We start from the raw sequence: 21,002 nt of genomic DNA, 5'->3' as shown, positions 1-21,002 counted from the left end.
AGGAGAAAAGAAGAGAAACCAAGAGAAGAGAAAGAAGAGAAATGAAGAGAAAAGAAGAGAAAAGAGAAAAGAGAAAAGAAGTGAAAACAAGAGAAAAGAAAAGAAGAGTAAAGAGAAAAGAGAAAAGAAGAGAATAGAAGAGAAAAGAGAAAAAAGACAAAAGAATAGAAAAGGGAAAACAGAAAAGAAGAGAAAAGAAGAGAAATGAAAAAAGAGAAAAGAAGAGAAAAGGAGAAATTAGAAAAGCGAAAAGAAGAGAATAGAACGGAAAAGAGAAATGAAGAGAAAAGAAGAGAAAAGAGAAAAGAGAAAAGAAGAGAAAAGAGAAAAGAGAAAAGAAGAGAAGCCAAGAGAAGAGAAAAGAAGAAAAATGAAGAGAAAAGAAGAGTAAAGAGAAAAGAGAAAAGAAGAGAAATGAAGAGAAAAGAGAAAATAGAAAAGAGAAAACAAGAGAATAGAAGAGAAAAGAGAAAAGAGAAAAAAGACAAAAGAATAGAAAAGAGAAAACAGAAAAGAAGAGGAAAGAAGAGAAATGAAAAAAGAGATGGAAGAGAAAAGAGAAAAGAACAAAAATGATGAGAAATGAATAAAAGAGAAAAGACAAAAGAAGAGAAAACAAGAGAAAAGAGAAAAAAGGAAGGGGTAAAGAAGAGAAAATAAGAGACAAAAGCAAAGAATAGAAATGAAGAGAAATGAATAGAAAACAGAAAAGAGAAAAGAAGAGAAAACAAGAGAAATGAGAAAAGAAGAGGTAAGAAGAGAAAAGAAGAGAAAAGAGAAAGGGGTAAAGAAGAGAGAAGAAGAGAAACGAGAAAAGAAGAGAAATGAAGAGAAAAGAGAATAGAAGAGGGAAACAAGAGAAAAGAAGAGAAAAGAGAAAAGAAGACAAAAGAATAGAAAAGAGAAAACAGAAAAGAAGAGAAAACAAGAGAAATGAAAAAAGAGAAAAAAGAAAAGAGAAAAGAAGAGAAAACAAGAGAAAAGAGAAAAAAAGAGGTAAGAAGAGAAAAGAAGAGAAAAGAGAAAGGGGTAAAGAAGAGAAAAGAAGAGAAAAGAGAAAAAAAGAAAAATGAAGAGAAAAGAGAAAAGAGAAAAGAAGAGAAAAGAAGAGAAAAGAAAAGAAGAGTAAAGAGAAAAGAGAAAAGAAGAGAATAGAAGAGAAAAGAGAAAAAAGACAAAAGAATAGAAAAGGGAAAACAGAAAAGAAGAGAAAAGTAGAGAAATGAAAAAAGAGAAAAGAAGAGAAAAGAAGAGAAAAGTAGAGAAATGAAAAAAGCGAAAAGAAGAGAATAGAACGGAAAAGAGAAAAGAAGAGAAAAGAAGAGAAAAGAGAAATGAGAAGAGAAGAAAATAAGAACGGAAAAGAAGAGAAATGAAGTAAAAATGGAAATGAGAGAAAAGAGAAAAGAAGAGAAAAGACGAGAAAAGAGAAAAGAAGACAAAAGAATAGAAAAGAGAAAACAGAAAAGAAGAGAAAACAAGAGAAATGAAAAAAGAGAAAAGAAGAGACAAGAGAAAAGAACAGAAATGATGAGAAAAGAAGATAAAAGAGAAAAGAGAAAAGAAGAGAAAACAAGAGAAAAGAGAAAAAAGAAAGGGGTAAAGAAGAGAAAAGAATAGAAAAAAGAAAAGAAGAGAAATGAAGAGAAATGAAGAGAAAAGAGAAAAGAGAAAAGAAGAGAAAACAAGAGAAAAGAGAAAAGAAGAGGTAAGAAGAGAAAAGAAGAGAAAAGAGAAAGGGGTAAAGAAGAGAAAAGAAGAGAAAAGAGAAAAGAAGAGATATGAAGAGAAAAGAGAAAAGAGAAAAAAAGAGAAAAGAGAAAGGAGAAAAGAAGAGAAACCAAGAGAAGAGAAAGAAGAGAAATGAAGAGAAAAGAAGAGAAAAGAGAAAAGAGAAAAGAAGTGAAAACAAGAGAAAAGAAAAGAAGAGTAAAGAGAAAAGAGAAAAGAAGAGAATAGAAGAGAAAAGAGAAAAAAGACAAAAGAATAGAAAAGGGAAAACAGAAAAGAAGAGAAATGAAAAAAGAGAAAAGAAGAGAAAAGGAGAAATTAGAAAAGCGAAAAGAAGAGAATAGAACGGAAAAGAGAAATGAAGAGAAAAGAAGAGAAAAGAGAAAAGAGAAAAGAAGAGAAAAGAGAAAAGAGAAAAGAAGAGAAGCCAAGAGAAGAGAAAAGAAGAAAAATGAAGAGAAAAGAAGAGTAAAGAGAAAAGAGAAAAGAAGAGAAATGAAGAGAAAAGAGAAAATAGAAAAGAGAAAACAAGAGAATAGAAGAGAAAAGAGAAAAGAGAAAAAAGACAAAAGAATAGAAAAGAGAAAACAGAAAAGAAGAGGAAAGAAGAGAAATGAAAAATGAGATGGAAGAGAAAAGAGAAAAGAACAAAAATGATGAGAAATGAATAAAAGAGAAAAGACAAAAGAAGAGAAAACAAGAGAAAAGAGAAAAAAGGAAGGGGTAAAGAAGAGAAAATAAGAGACAAAAGCAAAGAATAGAAATGAAGAGAAATGAATAGAAAACAGAAAAGAGAAAAGAAGAGAAAACAAGAGAAATGAGAAAAGAAGAGGTAAGAAGAGAAAAGAAGAGAAAAGAGAAAGGGGTAAAGAAGAGAGAAGAAGAGAAACGAGAAAAGAAGAGAAATGAAGAGAAAAGAGAATAGAAGAGGGAAACAAGAGAAAAGAAGAGAAAAGAGAAAAGAAGACAAAAGAATAGAAAAGAGAAAACAGAAAAGAAGAGAAAACAAGAGAAATGAAAAAAGAGAAAAAAGAAAAGAGAAAAGAAGAGAAAACAAGAGAAAAGAGAAAAAAAGAGGTAAGAAGAGAAAAGAAGAGAAAAGAGAAAGGGGTAAAGAAGAGAAAAGAAGAGAAAAGAGAAAAAAAGAAAAATGAAGAGAAAAGAGAAAAGAGAAAAGAAGAGAAAAGAAGAGAAAAGAAAAGAAGAGTAAAGAGAAAAGAGAAAAGAAGAGAATAGAAGAGAAAAGAGAAAAAAGACAAAAGAATAGAAAAGGGAAAACAGAAAAGAAGAGAAAAGTAGAGAAATGAAAAAAGAGAAAAGAAGAGAAAAGAAGAGAAAAGTAGAGAAATGAAAAAAGCGAAAAGAAGAGAATAGAACGGAAAAGAGAAAAGAAGAGAAAAGAAGAGAAAAGAGAAATGAGAAGAGAAGAAAATAAGAACGGAAAAGAAGAGAAATGAAGTAAAAATGGAAATGAGAGAAAAGAGAAATGATGAGAAAAGAAGAAAAAAGAGAAAAGAGAAAAGAAGAAAAAAGAATAGAAAAGGGAAACAAGAGAAAAGACGAGAAAAGAGAAAAGAAGACAAAAGAATAGAAGAGAGAAAACAGAAAAGAAGAGAAAACAAGAGAAATGAAAAAAGAGAAAAGAAGAGACAAGAGAAAAGAACAGAAATGATGAGAAAAGAAGATAAAAGAGAAAAGAGAAAAGAAGAGAAAACAAGAGAAAAGAGAAAAAAGAAAGGGGTAAAGAAGAGAAAACAATAGAAAAAAGAAAAGAAGAGAAATGAAGAGAAATGAAGAGAAAAGAGAAAAGAGAAAACAAGAGAAAACAAGAGAAAAGAGAAAGGGGTAAAGAAGAGAAAAGAAGAGAAAAGAGAAAGGGGTAAAGAAGAGAAAAGAGAAAATAGAAAAGAAGAGAAAAGAGAAAAGAGAAAAGAAGAGAAACCAAGAGAAGAGAAAAGAGGAGAAATGAAGAGAAAAGAAGAGAAAAGAGAAAAGAGAAAAGAAGTGAAAACAAGAGAAAAGAAAAGAAGAGTAAAGAGAAAAGAGAAAAGAAGACAAAAGAAGAGAAATTAAGAGAAAAGAGAAAATAGAAAAGAGAAACAAGAGAAAAGAAAAGAAAAGAGAAAAGAAGCCAAAGGATAGAAAAGAGAAAACAGAAAAGAAGAAAAATGAGAAGATGGAAAACAAAGTGAAAAGAAGTGAAACAAGAAAAGAAAAAGGAGAAAAGTAGAGAAAAGAAGAGAATAGAGATAGGAGAAAAGGGAAAAGTTGAGAAAAGAAGAGAAAAGAGAAATGAAGAGAAAACAAGAGAAAAGAGAAAACATGAGAATGGAAGAGAAAAGAGAAAAGAGAAAAGTAGAGGAAAGAAGGAATAAGAGAAAAGAAGAGGTCAGAAGAGAAAAGAAGAGAAAAGAGTAAGGGGTAAAGAAGAGAAAAGAAGAGAAAAGAGAAAAGAGAAAAGAAGAGAAAAGAGAAAAGAGAAAAGAAGAGAAACCAAGAGAAGAGAAAAGAAGAGAAATGAAGAGAAAAGAGAAAAGAAGAGAAAAGACGAGAAAAGAGAAAAGAAGACAAAAGAATAGAAAAGAGAAAACAGAAAAGAAGAGAAAACAAGAGAAATGAAAAAAGAGAAAAGAAGAGACAAGAGAAAAGAACAGAAATGATGAGAAAAGAAGATAAAAGAGAAAAGAGAAAAGAAGAGAAAACAAGAGAAAAGAGAAAAAAGAAAGGGGTAAAGAAGAGAAAAGAATAGAAAAAAGAAAAGAAGAGAAATGAAGAGAAATGAAGAGAAAAGAGAAAAGAGAAAAGAAGAGAAAACAAGAGAAAAGAGAAAAGAAGAGGTAAGAAGAGAAAAGAAGAGAAAAGAGAAAGGGGTAAAGAAGAGAAAAGAAGAGAAAAGAGAATAGAAGAGAAATGAAGAGAAAAGAGAAAATAGAAAAGAAGAGAAAAGAGAAAAGAGAAAAGAAGAGAAACCAAGAGAAGAGAAAAGAGGAGAAATGAAGAGAAAAGAAGAGAAAAGAGAAAAGAGAAAAGAAGTGAAAACAAGAGAAAAGAAAAGAAGAGTAAAGAGAAAAGAGTAAAGAAGACAAAAGAAGAGAAATGAAGAGAAAAGAGAAAATAGAAAAGAGAAACAAGAGAAAAGAAGAGAAAAGAGAAAAGAAGACAAAAGAATAGAAAAGAGAAAACAGAAAAGAAGAGAAATGAGAATATGGAAAACAAAGTGAGAAGAAGTGAAAAACAAGAAAAGAAAAAGGAGAAAAGTAGAGAAAAGAAGAGAATAGAGATACGAGAAAAGGGAAAAGTTGAGAAAAGAAGAGAAAAGAGAAATGAAGAGAAAAGAAGAGAAAAGAGAAAAGAGAAAAGAAGAGAAAAGAGAAAAGAAGAGAAACCAAGAGAAGAGAAAAGAAGAGAAATGAAGAGAAAACAGAAAATAGAAAAGAGAAAAGAAGAGAATAGAAGAGAAAAGAGAAAACAGACAAAAGAATAGAAAAGGGAAAACAGAAAAGAAGAGAAAAGAAGAGAAATGAAAAAAGAGAAAAGAAGAGAAAATGAGAAATGAGAAAAGCGAAAAGAAGAGAATAGAACGGAAAAGAGAAAATAAGAGAAAAGAAAAGAAGAGAAAAGTGAAAAGAGAAATGAGAATATGGAAAACAAAGTGAGAAGAAGTGAAACAAGAAAAGAAAAACGAGAAAAGAAGAGAATACAGATACGAGAAAAGGGAAAGTTGAGAAAAGAAGAGAAAAGAGAAATGAAGAGAATAGAAGAGAAAAGAGAAAAGAGAAAAGAAGAGAAAAGGGAAAAGAAGAGAAGCCAAGAGAAGAGAAAAGAAGAGAAAAGAAGAGAAAAGAAGAGAAAAGAGAAATGAGAAGAGAAGAAAATAAGAAAGGAAAAGAAGAGAAATGAAGTAAAAATGGAAATGAGAGAAAAGAGAAAAGAAGAGAAATGATGAGAAAAGAAGAAAAAAGAGAAAAGAGAAAAGAAGAGAAAACAAGAGAAAAGAGAAAAAAGAAAGGGGTAAAGAAGAGAAAACAAGAGAAAAGAGAAAAGAAGAGAAATTAAGGGAAATGAAGAGAATAGAGAAAAGAAGAGAAAAGAGAAAAGAGAAAAGAAGAGAATAGAAGAGAAAAGAGAAAAAAGACAAAAGAATAGAAAAGGGAAAACAGAAAAGAAGAGAAAAGTAGAGAAATGAAAAAAGAGAAAAGAAGAGAAAAGAAGAGAAAAGTAGAGAAATGAAAAAAGCGAAAAGAAGAGAATAGAACGGAAAAGAGAAAAGAAGAGAAAAGAAGAGAAAAGAGAAATGAGAAGAGAAGAAAATAAGAACGGAAAAGAAGAGAAATGAAGTAAAAATGGAAATGAGAGAAAAGAGAAATGATGAGAAAAGAAGAAAAAAGAGAAAAGAGAAAAGAAGAAAAAAGAATAGAAAAGGGAAACAAGAGAAAAGACGAGAAAAGAGAAAAGAAGACAAAAGAATAGAAGAGAGAAAACAGAAAAGAAGAGAAAACAAGAGAAATGAAAAAAGAGAAAAGAAGAGACAAGAGAAAAGAACAGAAATGATGAGAAAAGAAGATAAAAGAGAAAAGAGAAAAGAAGAGAAAACAAGAGAAAAGAGAAAAAAGAAAGGGGTAAAGAAGAGAAAACAATAGAAAAAAGAAAAGAAGAGAAATGAAGAGAAATGAAGAGAAAAGAGAAAAGAGAAAACAAGAGAAAACAAGAGAAAAGAGAAAGGGGTAAAGAAGAGAAAAGAAGAGAAAAGAGAAAGGGGTAAAGAAGAGAAAAGAGAAAATAGAAAAGAAGAGAAAAGAGAAAAGAGAAAAGAAGAGAAACCAAGAGAAGAGAAAAGAGGAGAAATGAAGAGAAAAGAAGAGAAAAGAGAAAAGAGAAAAGAAGTGAAAACAAGAGAAAAGAAAAGAAGAGTAAAGAGAAAAGAGAAAAGAAGACAAAAGAAGAGAAATTAAGAGAAAAGAGAAAATAGAAAAGAGAAACAAGAGAAAAGAAAAGAAAAGAGAAAAGAAGCCAAAGGATAGAAAAGAGAAAACAGAAAAGAAGAAAAATGAGAAGATGGAAAACAAAGTGAAAAGAAGTGAAACAAGAAAAGAAAAAGGAGAAAAGTAGAGAAAAGAAGAGAATAGAGATAGGAGAAAAGGGAAAAGTTGAGAAAAGAAGAGAAAAGAGAAATGAAGAGAAAACAAGAGAAAAGAGAAAACATGAGAATGGAAGAGAAAAGAGAAAAGAGAAAAGTAGAGGAAAGAAGGAATAAGAGAAAAGAAGAGGTCAGAAGAGAAAAGAAGAGAAAAGAGTAAGGGGTAAAGAAGAGAAAAGAAGAGAAAAGAGAAAAGAGAAAAGAAGAGAAAAGAGAAAAGAGAAAAGAAGAGAAACCAAGAGAAGAGAAAAGAAGAGAAATGAAGAGAAAAGAGAAAAGAAGAGAAAAGACGAGAAAAGAGAAAAGAAGACAAAAGAATAGAAAAGAGAAAACAGAAAAGAAGAGAAAACAAGAGAAATGAAAAAAGAGAAAAGAAGAGACAAGAGAAAAGAACAGAAATGATGAGAAAAGAAGATAAAAGAGAAAAGAGAAAAGAAGAGAAAACAAGAGAAAAGAGAAAAAAGAAAGGGGTAAAGAAGAGAAAAGAATAGAAAAAAGAAAAGAAGAGAAATGAAGAGAAATGAAGAGAAAAGAGAAAAGAGAAAAGAAGAGAAAACAAGAGAAAAGAGAAAAGAAGAGGTAAGAAGAGAAAAGAAGAGAAAAGAGAAAGGGGTAAAGAAGAGAAAAGAAGAGAAAAGAGAATAGAAGAGAAATGAAGAGAAAAGAGAAAATAGAAAAGAAGAGAAAAGAGAAAAGAGAAAAGAAGAGAAACCAAGAGAAGAGAAAAGAGGAGAAATGAAGAGAAAAGAAGAGAAAAGAGAAAAGAGAAAAGAAGTGAAAACAAGAGAAAAGAAAAGAAGAGTAAAGAGAAAAGAGTAAAGAAGACAAAAGAAGAGAAATGAAGAGAAAAGAGAAAATAGAAAAGAGAAACAAGAGAAAAGAAGAGAAAAGAGAAAAGAAGACAAAAGAATAGAAAAGAGAAAACAGAAAAGAAGAGAAATGAGAATATGGAAAACAAAGTGAGAAGAAGTGAAAAACAAGAAAAGAAAAAGGAGAAAAGTAGAGAAAAGAAGAGAATAGAGATACGAGAAAAGGGAAAAGTTGAGAAAAGAAGAGAAAAGAGAAATGAAGAGAAAAGAAGAGAAAAGAGAAAAGAGAAAAGAAGAGAAAAGAGAAAAGAAGAGAAACCAAGAGAAGAGAAAAGAAGAGAAATGAAGAGAAAACAGAAAATAGAAAAGAGAAAAGAAGAGAATAGAAGAGAAAAGAGAAAACAGACAAAAGAATAGAAAAGGGAAAACAGAAAAGAAGAGAAACGAAGAGAAATGAAAAAAGAGAAAAGAAGAGAAAATGAGAAATGAGAAAAGCGAAAAGAAGAGAATAGAACGGAAAAGAGAAAATAAGAGAAAAGAAAAGAAGAGAAAAGTGAAAAGAGAAATGAGAATATGGAAAACAAAGTGAGAAGAAGTGAAACAAGAAAAGAAAAACGAGAAAAGAAGAGAATACAGATACGAGAAAAGGGAAAGTTGAGAAAAGAAGAGAAAAGAGAAATGAAGAGAATAGAAGAGAAAAGAGAAAAGAGAAAAGAAGAGAAAAGGGAAAAGAAGAGAAGCCAAGAGAAGAGAAAAGAAGAGAAAAGAAGAGAAAAGAAGAGAAAAGAGAAATGAGAAGAGAAGAAAATAAGAAAGGAAAAGAAGAGAAATGAAGTAAAAATGGAAATGAGAGAAAAGAGAAAAGAAGAGAAATGATGAGAAAAGAAGAAAAAAGAGAAAAGAGAAAAGAAGAGAAAACAAGAGAAAAGAGAAAAAAGAAAGGGGTAAAGAAGAGAAAACAAGAGAAAAGAGAAAAGAAGAGAAATTAAGGGAAATGAAGAGAATAGAGAAAAGAAGAGAAAAGAGAAAAGAGAAAAGAAGAGAATAGAAGAGAAAAGAGAAAAAAGACAAAAGAATAGAAAAGGGAAAACAGAAAAGAAGAGAAAAGTAGAGAAATGAAAAAAGAGAAAAGAAGAGAAAAGAAGAGAAAAGTAGAGAAATGAAAAAAGCGAAAAGAAGAGAATAGAACGGAAAAGAGAAAAGAAGAGAAAAGAAGAGAAAAGAGAAATGAGAAGAGAAGAAAATAAGAACGGAAAAGAAGAGAAATGAAGTAAAAATGGAAATGAGAGAAAAGAGAAATGATGAGAAAAGAAGAAAAAAGAGAAAAGAGAAAAGAAGAAAAAAGAATAGAAAAGGGAAACAAGAGAAAAGACGAGAAAAGAGAAAAGAAGACAAAAGAATAGAAGAGAGAAAACAGAAAAGAAGAGAAAACAAGAGAAATGAAAAAAGAGAAAAGAAGAGACAAGAGAAAAGAACAGAAATGATGAGAAAAGAAGATAAAAGAGAAAAGAGAAAAGAAGAGAAAACAAGAGAAAAGAGAAAAAAGAAAGGGGTAAAGAAGAGAAAACAATAGAAAAAAGAAAAGAAGAGAAATGAAGAGAAATGAAGAGAAAAGAGAAAAGAGAAAACAAGAGAAAACAAGAGAAAAGAGAAAGGGGTAAAGAAGAGAAAAGAAGAGAAAAGAGAAAGGGGTAAAGAAGAGAAAAGAGAAAATAGAAAAGAAGAGAAAAGAGAAAAGAGAAAAGAAGAGAAACCAAGAGAAGAGAAAAGAGGAGAAATGAAGAGAAAAGAAGAGAAAAGAGAAAAGAGAAAAGAAGTGAAAACAAGAGAAAAGAAAAGAAGAGTAAAGAGAAAAGAGAAAAGAAGACAAAAGAAGAGAAATTAAGAGAAAAGAGAAAATAGAAAAGAGAAACAAGAGAAAAGAAAAGAAAAGAGAAAAGAAGCCAAAGGATAGAAAAGAGAAAACAGAAAAGAAGAAAAATGAGAAGATGGAAAACAAAGTGAAAAGAAGTGAAACAAGAAAAGAAAAAGGAGAAAAGTAGAGAAAAGAAGAGAATAGAGATAGGAGAAAAGGGAAAAGTTGAGAAAAGAAGAGAAAAGAGAAATGAAGAGAAAACAAGAGAAAAGAGAAAACATGAGAATGGAAGAGAAAAGAGAAAAGAGAAAAGTAGAGGAAAGAAGGAATAAGAGAAAAGAAGAGGTCAGAAGAGAAAAGAAGAGAAAAGAGTAAGGGGTAAAGAAGAGAAAAGAAGAGAAAAGAGAAAAGAGAAAAGAAGAGAAAAGAGAAAAGAGAAAAGAAGAGAAACCAAGAGAAGAGAAAAGAAGAGAAATGAAGAGAAAAGAGAAAAGAAGAGAAAAGACGAGAAAAGAGAAAAGAAGACAAAAGAATAGAAAAGAGAAAACAGAAAAGAAGAGAAAACAAGAGAAATGAAAAAAGAGAAAAGAAGAGACAAGAGAAAAGAACAGAAATGATGAGAAAAGAAGATAAAAGAGAAAAGAGAAAAGAAGAGAAAACAAGAGAAAAGAGAAAAAAGAAAGGGGTAAAGAAGAGAAAAGAATAGAAAAAAGAAAAGAAGAGAAATGAAGAGAAATGAAGAGAAAAGAGAAAAGAGAAAAGAAGAGAAAACAAGAGAAAAGAGAAAAGAAGAGGTAAGAAGAGAAAAGAAGAGAAAAGAGAAAGGGGTAAAGAAGAGAAAAGAAGAGAAAAGAGAATAGAAGAGAAATGAAGAGAAAAGAGAAAATAGAAAAGAAGAGAAAAGAGAAAAGAGAAAAGAAGAGAAACCAAGAGAAGAGAAAAGAGGAGAAATGAAGAGAAAAGAAGAGAAAAGAGAAAAGAGAAAAGAAGTGAAAACAAGAGAAAAGAAAAGAAGAGTAAAGAGAAAAGAGTAAAGAAGACAAAAGAAGAGAAATGAAGAGAAAAGAGAAAATAGAAAAGAGAAACAAGAGAAAAGAAGAGAAAAGAGAAAAGAAGACAAAAGAATAGAAAAGAGAAAACAGAAAAGAAGAGAAATGAGAATATGGAAAACAAAGTGAGAAGAAGTGAAAAACAAGAAAAGAAAAAGGAGAAAAGTAGAGAAAAGAAGAGAATAGAGATACGAGAAAAGGGAAAAGTTGAGAAAAGAAGAGAAAAGAGAAATGAAGAGAAAAGAAGAGAAAAGAGAAAAGAGAAAAGAAGAGAAAAGAGAAAAGAAGAGAAACCAAGAGAAGAGAAAAGAAGAGAAATGAAGAGAAAACAGAAAATAGAAAAGAGAAAAGAAGAGAATAGAAGAGAAAAGAGAAAACAGACAAAAGAATAGAAAAGGGAAAACAGAAAAGAAGAGAAAAGAAGAGAAATGAAAAAAGAGAAAAGAAGAGAAAATGAGAAATGAGAAAAGCGAAAAGAAGAGAATAGAACGGAAAAGAGAAAATAAGAGAAAAGAAAAGAAGAGAAAAGTGAAAAGAGAAATGAGAATATGGAAAACAAAGTGAGAAGAAGTGAAACAAGAAAAGAAAAACGAGAAAAGAAGAGAATACAGATACGAGAAAAGGGAAAGTTGAGAAAAGAAGAGAAAAGAGAAATGAAGAGAATAGAAGAGAAAAGAGAAAAGAGAAAAGAAGAGAAAAGGGAAAAGAAGAGAAGCCAAGAGAAGAGAAAAGAAGAGAAAAGAAGAGAAAAGAAGAGAAAAGAGAAATGAGAAGAGAAGAAAATAAGAAAGGAAAAGAAGAGAAATGAAGTAAAAATGGAAATGAGAGAAAAGAGAAAAGAAGAGAAATGATGAGAAAAGAAGAAAAAAGAGAAAAGAGAAAAGAAGAGAAAACAAGAGAAAAGAGAAAAAAGAAAGGGGTAAAGAAGAGAAAACAAGAGAAAAGAGAAAAGAAGAGAAATTAAGGGAAATGAAGAGAATAGAGAAAAGAAGAGAAAAGAGAAAAGAAGAGATAAGTAGGGAAAAGAAGAGAAAAGAGAAAGTGGTAAAGAAGAGAAAAGAAGAGAAAAGAGAAAAGGAGAGAAATGATGAGAAAAGAAGATAAAAGAGAAAAGAGAAAAGAAGAGAAAACAAGAGAAAAGAGAAAAAAGAAAGGGGTAAAGAAGAGAAAAGAATAGAAAAAAGAAAAGAAGAGAAATGACGAGAAAAGAAGAGAAAAGAGAAAAGAAAAAGGGAGAGAAAACAAGAGAAAAGAGAAAAGAACAGAAAAGAGAAAGGGGTAAAGGAGAGAGAAGAAGAGAAACGAGAAAAGATTAGGAATGAAGAGAAAAGAGAAAATAGAAAAGGGAAACAAGAGAAAAGAAGAGAAAAGAGAAAAGAAGAAAAAAGAATAGAAAAGAGAAAACAGAAAAGAAGAGAAAACAAGAGAAAAGAGAAAACAAGAGAATAGAAGAGAAAAGAGAAAAGAGAAAAAAGACAAAAGAATAGAAAAGAGAAAACAGAAAAGAAGAGAGAAGAAGAGAAATGAAAAAAGAAAAAAGAAGAGAAATGAAGAGAAAAGAGAAAAGAGAAAAGAAGGGAAAAGAGAAAAGAAGAGGTAAGAAGAGAAAAGAAGAGAAAAGAGAAAGGGGTAAAGAAGAGAAAAGAAGAGAAAAGAGAAAAGAAGAGAAATGAAGAGAAAAGAGAAAAGAGAAAAGAAGAGAAACCAAGAGAAGAGAAAAGAAGAGACATGAAGAGGAAAGAAGAGAAAAGAGAAAAAAGAAAAAATAAGTGAAAACAAGAGAAGAGAAAAGAAGAGTAAAAAGAAAAGAGAAAAGAAGAGAAAAGAGAAAAGAAGACAAAAGAATAGAAAAGAGAAAACAGAAAAGAAGAGAAAAGAAGAGAAATGAAAAAAGAGAAAAGAAGAGAAAAGAACAGAAATGATGAGAAAAGAAGAAAAAAGAGAAAATAGAAAAGAAGAGAAAACAAGAGAAAAGAGAAAACAGAAAGGGGTAAAGAAGAGAAAACAAGTGAAAAGAGAAAAGAAGAGAAATGAAGAGAAATGAAGAGAAAAGAGAAAACAAGAGAAAAGAGAAAAAAGAAAGGGGTAAAGAAGAGAAAAGAATAGAAAAAAGAAAGGAAGAGAAATGAAGAGAAATGAAGAGAAAAGAGAAAAGAGAAAAGAAGAGAAAACAAGAGAAAAGAGAAAAGAAGAGATAAGAAGAGAAACGAAGAGAAAAGAGAAAGGGGTAAAGAAGAGAAAAGAAGAGAAAAGAGAATAGAAGAGAAATGAAGAGAAAAGAGAAAATAGAAAAGAAGAGAAAAGAGAAAAGAAGAGAAATTAAGGGAAATGAAGAGAATAGAGAAAACAAGAGAAAAGAGAAAAGAAGAGATAAGTAGGGAAAAGAAGAGAAAAGAGAAAGTGGTAAAGAAGAGAAAAGAAGAGAAAAGAGAAAAGGAGAGAAATGAAGAGAAAAGAGAAAAGAAGAGAAACCAAGAGAAAAGAAAACAAGAGAAATGAAGAGAAAAGAAGAGAAAAGAGAAAAGAAAAAAGAAGTGAAAACAAAAGAAGAGAAAAGAAGAGAAAAGAAGAGAAAAGAGAAAAGAAGAGAAAAGAAGAGAAAATAGAAAAGAGAAAAAAGAATAGAAAAGAGAAAACAGAAAAGAAGAGAAAAGAAGAGAAATGAAAAAAGAGAAAGAAGCGAAAAGATAAAAGAACAGAAATGATGAGAAAATAAGAAAAAAGAGAAAAGAGAAAAGAGAAAAGAAGAGAAAAGAGAAACAAGAAAGGGGTAAAGAAGAGAAAACAAGAGAAAAAAGAAAAGAAGAGACATGAAGAGAAATGAAGAGAAAAGAGAAAATAGAAAAGTAGAGGAAAGAAGGGAAAAGAGAAAAGAAGAGGTAAGAAGAGAAAAGAAGAGAAAAGAGAAAAGAGAAAAGAAGAGAAAAGAGAAAAGAGAAAAGAGAAAAGAAGAGAAACCAAGAGAAAAGAAAACAAGAGAAATGAAGAGAAAAGAAGAGAAAAGAGAAAAGAAAAAAGAAGTGAAAACAAAAGAAGAGAAAAGAAGAGAAAAGAAGAGAAAAGAGAAAAGAAGAGAAAAGAAGACAAAATAGAAAAGAGAAAAAAGAATAGAAAAGAGAAAACAGAAAAGAAGAGAAAAGAAGAGAAATGAAAAAAGAGAAAGAAGCGAAAAGTTAAAAGAACAGAAATGATGAGAAAAGAAGAAAAAAGAGAAAAGAGAAAAGAGAAAACAAGAGAAAAGAGAAACAAGAAAGGGGTAAAGAAGAGAAAACAAGAGAAAAAAGAAAAGAAGAGAAATGAAGAGAAATTAAGAGAAAAGAGAAAAGAAGAGAAAACAAGAGAAAAGAGAAAAGAAGAGGTAAGAAGAGAAAAGCGAAAGGGGTAAAGAAGAGAGAAGAAGAGAAAAGAGAAAAGAAGAAAAAAGAATAGAAAAGAGAAAATAGAAAAGGGAAACAAGAGAAAAGACGAGAAAAGAGAAAAGAAGACAAAAGAATAGAAAAGAGAAAACAGAAAAGAAGAGAAAACAAGAGAAATGAAAAAAGAGAAAAGAAGAGACAAGAGAAAAGAACAGAAATGATGAGAAAAGAAGATAAAAGAGAAAAGAGAAAAGAAGAGAAAACAAGAGAAAAGAGAAAAAAGAAAGGGGTAAAGAAGAGAAAAGAATAGAAAAAAGAAAAGAAGAGAAATGAAGAGAAATGAAGAGAAAAGAGAAAAGAGAAAAGAAGAGAAAACAAGAGAAAAGAGAAAAGAAGAGGTAAGAAGAGAAAAGAAGAGAAAAGAGAAAGGGGTAAAGAAGAGAAAAGAAGAGAAAAGAGAAAAGAAGAGAAATGAAGAGAAAAGAGAAAATAGAAAAGAAGAGAAAAGAGAAAAGAGAAAAGAAGAGAAACCAAGAGAAGAGAAAAGAGGAGAAATGAAGAGAAAAGAAGAGAAAAGAGAAAAGAGAAAAGAAGTGAAAACAAGAGAAAAGAAAAGAAGAGTAAAGAGAAAAGAGTAAAGAAGACAAAAGAAGAGAAATGAAGAGAAAAGAGAAAATAGAAAAGAGAAACAAGAGAAAAGAAGAGAAAAGAGAAAAGAAGACAAAAGAATAGAAAAGAGAAAACAGAAAAGAAGAGAAATGAGAATATGGAAAACAAAGTGAAAAGAAGTGAAACAAGAAAAGAAAAAGGAGAAAAGTAGAGAAAAGAAGAGAATAGAGATACGAGAAAAGGGAAAAGTTGAGAAAAGAAGAGAAAAGAGAAATGAAGAGAAAACAAGAGAAAAGAGAAAACATGAGAATGGAAGAGAAAAGAGAAAAGAGAAAAGTAGAGGAAAGAAGGAATAAGAGACAAGAAGAGGTCAGAAGAGAAAAGAAGAGAAAAGAGTAAGGGGTAAAGAAGAGAAAAGAAGAGAAAAGAGAAAAGAGAAAAGAAGAGAAAAGAGAAAAGAGAAAAGAAGAGAAACCAAGAGAAGAGAAAAGAAGAGAAATGAAGAGAAAAGAGAAAAGAAGAGAAAAGACGAGAAAAGAGAAAAGAAGACAAAAGAATAGAAAAGAGAAAACAGAAAAGAAGAGAAAAGAAGAGAAATGAAAAAAGAGAAAAGAAGAGACAAGAGAAAAGAACAGAAATGATGAGAAAAGAAGATAAAAGAGAAAAGAGAAAAGAAGAGAAAACAAGAGAAAAGAGAAAAAAGAAAGGGGTAAAGAAGAGAAAAGAATAGAAAAAAGAAAAGAAGAGAAATGAAGAGAAATGAAGAGAAAAGAGAAAAGAGAAAAGAAGAGAAAACAAGAGAAAAGAGAAAAGAAGAGGTAAGAAGAGAAAAGAAGAGAAAAGAGAAAGGGGTAAAGAAGAGAAAAGAAGAGAAAAGAGAATAGAAGAGAAATGAAGAGAAAAGAGAAAATAGAAAAGAAGAGAAAAGAGAAAAGAGAAAAGAAGAGAAACCAAGAGAAGAGAAAAGAGGAGAAATGAAGAGAAAAGAAGAGAAAAGAGAAAAGAGAAAAGAAGTGAAAACAAGAGAAAAGAAAAGAAGAGTAAAGAGAAAAGAGAAAAGAAGAGAATAGAAGAGAAAAGAGAAAAGAAGTGAAAACAAGAGAAAAGAAAAGAAGAGTAAAGAGAAAAGAGTAAAGAAGACAAAAGAAGAGAAATGAAGAGAAAAGAGAAAATAGAAAAGAGAAACAAGAGAAAAGAAGAGAAAAGAGAAAAGAAGACAAAAGAATAGAAAAGAGAAAACAGAAAAGAAGAGAAATGAGAATATGGAAAACAAAGTGAAAAGAAGTGAAACAAGAAAAGAAAAAGGAGAAAAGTAGAGAAAAGAAGAGAATAGAGATACGAGAAAAGGGAAAAGTTGAGAAAAGAAGAGAAAAGAGAAATGAAGAGAAAACAAGAGAAAAGAGAAAACATGAGAATGGAAGAGAAAAGAGAAAAGAGAAAATAGACAAAAGAATAGAAAAGAGAAAACAGAAAAGAAGAGAGAAGAAGAGAAATGAAAAAAGAAAAAAGAAGAGAAATGAAGAGAAAAGAAAAGAGAAAAGTAGAGGAAAGAAGGAATAAGAGAAAAGAAGAGGTCAGAAGAGAAAAGAAGAGAAAAGAGTAAGGGGTAAAGAAGAGAAAAGAAGAGAAAAGAGAAAAGAGAAAAGAAGAGAAAAGAGAAAAGAGAAAAGAAGAGAAACCAAGAGAAGAGAAAAGAAGAGAAATGAAGAGAAAAGAGAAAAGAAGAGAAAAGACGAGAAAAGAGAAAAGAAGGCAAAAGAATAGAAAAGAGAAAACAGAAAAGAAGAGAAAACAAGAGAAATGAAAAAAGAGAAAAGAAGAGACAAGAGAAAAGAACAGAAATGATGAGAAAAGAAGATAAAAGAGAAAAGAGAAAAGAAGAGAAAACAAGAGAAAAGAGAAAAAAGAAAGGGGTAAAGAAGAGAAAAGAATAGAAAAAAGAAAAGAAGAGAAATGAAGAGAAATGAAGAGAAAAGAGAAAAGAGAAAAGAAGAGAAAACAAGAGAAAAGAGAAAAGAATAGGTAAGAAGAGAAAACAAGAGAAAAGAGAAACAAGAAAGGGGTAAAGAAGAGAAAACAAGAGAAAAAAGAAAAGAAGAGAAATGAAGAGAAATTAAGAGAAAAGAGAAAAGAAGAGAAAACAAGAGAAAAGAGAAAAGAAGAGGTAAGAAGAGAAAAGAAGAGAAAAGCGAAAGGGGTAAAGAAGAGAGAAGAAGAGAAAAGAGAAAAGAAGAAAAAAGAATAGAAAAGAGAAAATAGAAAAGGGAAACAAGAGAAAAGACGAGAAAAGAGAAAAGAAGACAAAAGAATAGAAAAGAGAAAAAAGAAAAGAAGAGAAAACAAGAGAAATGAAAAAAGAGAAAAGAAGAGACAAGAGAAAAGAACAGAAATGATGAGAAAAGAAGATAAAAGAGAAAAGAGAAAAGAAGAGAAAACAAGAGAAAAGAGAAAAAAGAAAGGGGTAAAGAAGAGAAAACAATAGAAAAAAGAAAAGAAGAGAAATGAAGAGAAATGAAGAGAAAAGAGAAAAGAGAAAACGAGAAAACAAGAGAAAAGAGAAAAGAAGAGGTAAGAAGAGAAAAGAAGAGAAAAGAGAAAGGGGTAAAGAAGAGAAAAGAAGAGAAAAGAGAAAAGAAGAGAAATGAAGAGAAAAGAGAAAATAGAAAAGAAGAGAAAAGAGAAAAGAGAAAAGAAGAGAAACCAAGAGAAGAGAAAAGAGGAGAAATGAAGAGAAAAGAAGAGAAAAGAGAAAAGAGAAAAGAAGTGAAAACAAGAGAAAAGAAAAGAAGAGTAAAGAGAAAAGAGTAAAGAAGACAAAAGAAGAGAAATGAAGAGAAAAGAGAAAATAGAAAAGAGAAACAAGAGAAAAGAAGAGAAAAGAGAAAAGAAGACAAAAGAATAGAAAAGAGAAAACAGAAAAGAAGAGAAATGAGAATATGGAAAACAAAGTGAGAAGAAGTGAAAAACAAGAAAAGAAAAAGGAGAAAAGTAGAGAAAAGAAGAGAATAGAGATACGAGAAAAGGGAAAAGTTGAGAAAAGAAGAGAAAAGAGAAATGAAGAGAAAACAAGAGAAAAGAGAAAACATGAGAATGGAAGAGAAAAGAGAAAAGAGAAAATAGACAAAAGAATAGAAAAGAGAAAACAGAAAAGAAGAGAGAAGAAGAAAAATGAAAAAAGAAAAAAGAAGAGAAATGAAGAGAAAAGAAAAGAGAAAAGTAGAGGAAAGAAGGAATAAGAGAAAAGAAGAGGTCAGAAGAGAAAAGAAGAGAAAAGAGTAAGGGGTAAAGAAGAGAAAAGAAGAGAAAAGAGAAAAGAGAAAAGAAGAGAAAAGAGAAAAGAGAAAAGAAGAGAAACCAAGAGAAGAGAAAAGAAGAGAAATGAAGAGAAAAGAGAAAAGAAGAGAAAAGACGAGAAAAGAGAAAAGAAGGCAAAAGAATAGAAAAGAGAAAACAGAAAAGAAGAGAAAACAAGAGAAATGAAAAAAGAGAAAAGAAGAGACAAGAGAAAAGAACAGAAATGATGAGAAAAGAAGATAAAAGAGAAAAGAGAAAAGAAGAGAAAACAAGAGAAAAGAGAAAAAAGAAAGGGGTAAAGAAGAGAAAAGAATAGAAAAAAGAAAAGAAGAGAAATGAAGAGAAATGAAGAGAAAAGAGAAAAGAGAAAAGAAGAGAAAACAAGAGAAAAGAGAAAAGAATAGGTAAGAAGAGAAAAGAAGAGAAAAGAGAAAGGGGTAAAGAAGAGAAAAGAAGAGAAAAAAGAATAGAATAGAAATGAAGAGAAAAGAGAAAATAGAAAAGAAGAGAAAAGAGAAAAGAGAAAAGAAGAGAAACCAAGAGAAGAGAAAAGAGGAGAAATGAAGAGAAAAGAAGAGAAAAGAGAAAAGAGAAAAGAAGTGAAAACAAGAGAAAAGAAAAGAAGAGTAAAGAGAAAAGAGTAAAAAAGACAAAAGAAGAGAAATGAAGAGAAAAGAGAAAATAGAAAAGAGAAACAAGAGAAAAGAAGAGAAAAGAGAAAAGAAGACAAAAGAATAGAAAAGAGAAAACAGAAAAGAAGAGAAATGAGAATATGGAAAACAAAGTGAGAAGAAGTGAAAAACAAGAAAAGAAAAAGGAGAAAAGTAGAGAAAAGAAGAGAATAGAGATACGAGAAAAGGGAAAAGTTGAGAAAAGAAGAGAAAAGAGAAATGAAGAGAAAAGAAGAGAAAAGAGAAAAGAGAAAAGAAGAGAAAAGAGAAAAGAGAAAAGAAGAGAAGCCAAGAGAAGAGAAAAGAAGAAAAATGAAGAGAAAAGAAGAGTAAAGAGAAAATAGAAAGAAGAGAAATGAAGAGAAAAGAGAAAATAGAAAAGAGAAAACAAGAGAATAGAAGAGAAAAGAGAAAAAAGACAAAAGAATAGAAAAGAGAAAACAGAAAAGAAGAGGAAAGAAGAGAAATGAAAAAAGAGATGGAAGAGAAAAGAGAAAAGAACAAAAATGATGAGAAATGAATAAAAGAGAAAAGACAAAAGAAGAGAAAACAAGAGAAAAGAGAAAAAAGGAAGGGGTAAAGAAGAGAAAATAAGAGACAAAAGCAAAGAATAGAAATGAAGAGAAATGAATAGAAAACAGAAAAGAGAAAAGAAGAGAAAACAAGAGAAATGAGAAAAGAAGAGGTAAGAAGAGAAAAGAAGAGAAAAGAGAAAGGTGTAAAGAAGAGAGAAGAAGAGAAACGAGAAAAGAAGAGAAATGAAGAGAAAAGAGAATAGAAGAGGGAAACAAGAGAAAAGAAGAGAAAAGAATAGAAAAGAGAAAAGAGAAAAGAAGAGAAAACAAGAGAAATGAAAAAAGAGAAAAATGAAAAGAGAAAAGAAGAGAAAACAAGAGAAAAGAGAAAAAAAGAGTTAAGAAGAGAAAAGAAGAGAAAAGAGAAAGCGGTAAAGAAGAGAAAAGAAGAGAAAAGAGAAAAGAAGAGAAATGAAGAGAAAAGAGAAAAGAGAAAAGAAGAGAAAACAAGAGAAAAGAAAAGAAGAGTAAAGAGAAAAGAGAAAAGAAGAGAATAGAAGAGAAAAGAGAAAAAAGACAAAAGAATAGAAAAGAGAAAACAGAAAAGAAGAGAAAACAAGAGAAAAGAGAAAACAAGAGAATAGAAGAGAAAAGAGAAAAGAGAAAAAAGACAAAAGAATAGAAAAGAGAAAACAGAAAAGAAGAGAGAAGAAGAGAAATGAAAAAAGAAAAAAGAAGAGAAATGAAGAGAAAAGAGAAAAGAGAAAAGAAGGGAAAAGAGAAAAGAAGAGGTAAGAAGAGAAAAGAAGAGAAAAGAGAAAGGGGTAAAGAAGAGAAATGAAGAGAAAAGAGAAAAGAAGAGAAATGAAGAGAAAAGAGAAAAGAGAAAAGAAGAGAAACCAAGAGAAGAGAAAAGAAGAGACATGAAGAGGAAAGAAGAGAAAAGAGAAAAAAGAAAAAAGAAGTGAAAACAAGAGAAGAGAAAAGAAGAGTAAAAAGAAAAGAGAAAAGAAGAGAAAAGAGAAAAGAAGACAAAAGAATAGAAAAGAGAAAACAGAAAAGAAGAGAAAAGAAGAGAAATGAAAAAAGAGAAAGAAGAGAAAAGAACAGAAATGATGAGAAAATAAGAAAAAAGAGAAAATAGAAAAGAAGAGAAAACAAGAGAAAAGAGAAAACAGAAAGGGGTAAAGAAGAGAAAACAAGAGAAAAGAGAAAAGAAGAGAAATGAAGAGAAATGAAGAGAAAAGAGAAAAGAAGAGAAAAGAGAAAGAAGAGATAAGAAGTGAAAATAATAGAAAAGAGAAAAGAAGAGTAAAGCGAAAAGAGAAAAGAAGAGAAATGAAGAGAAAATAGAAAAGAAAAAACAAGAGAATAGAAGAGAAAAGAGAAAAGAGAAAAAAGACAAAAGAATAGAAAAGAGAAAACAGAAAAGAAGAGAAAAGAAGAAAAATGAAAAAGAGATGGAAGAGAAAAGAGAAAAGAACAAAAATGATGAGAAATGAAAAAAAGATAAAAGAGAAAACAAGAGAAAACAAGAGAAAAGAGAAAAAAGAAAGGGGTAAAGAAGAGAAAACAAGAGAAAAAAGCAAAGAATAGAAATGAAGAGAAATTAATAGAAAACAGAAAAGAGAAAAGAGAAAAGAAGAGAAAACAAGAGAAATGAGAAAAGAAGAGGTAAGAAGAGAAAATAAGAGAAAAGAGAAAAGAAGACAAAAGAATAGAAAAGAGAAAACAGAAAAGAAGAGAAAACAAGAGAAAAGAGAAAAGAAGAGAAATGAAGAGAAAACAGAAAATAGAAAAGAGAAAAGAAGAGAATAGAAGAGAAAAGAGAAAACAGACAAAAGAATAGAAAAGGGAAAACAGAAAAGAGGAGAAAAGAAGAGAAATGAAAAAAGAGAAAAGAAGAGAAGAGGAGAAATTACAAAAGCGAAAAGAAGAGAATAGAACGGAAAAGAGAAAAGAAGAGAAAAGAAAAG

This window comes from Chiloscyllium punctatum, chromosome 2 (assembly GCF_047496795.1).
Source record: "Chiloscyllium punctatum isolate Juve2018m chromosome 2, sChiPun1.3, whole genome shotgun sequence".
NCBI classification, from domain to species: domain Eukaryota; kingdom Metazoa; phylum Chordata; class Chondrichthyes; order Orectolobiformes; family Hemiscylliidae; genus Chiloscyllium; species Chiloscyllium punctatum.
The sequence above is the reverse complement of the archived record's forward strand: the minus strand, read 5'-3'. Positions refer to the sequence as shown.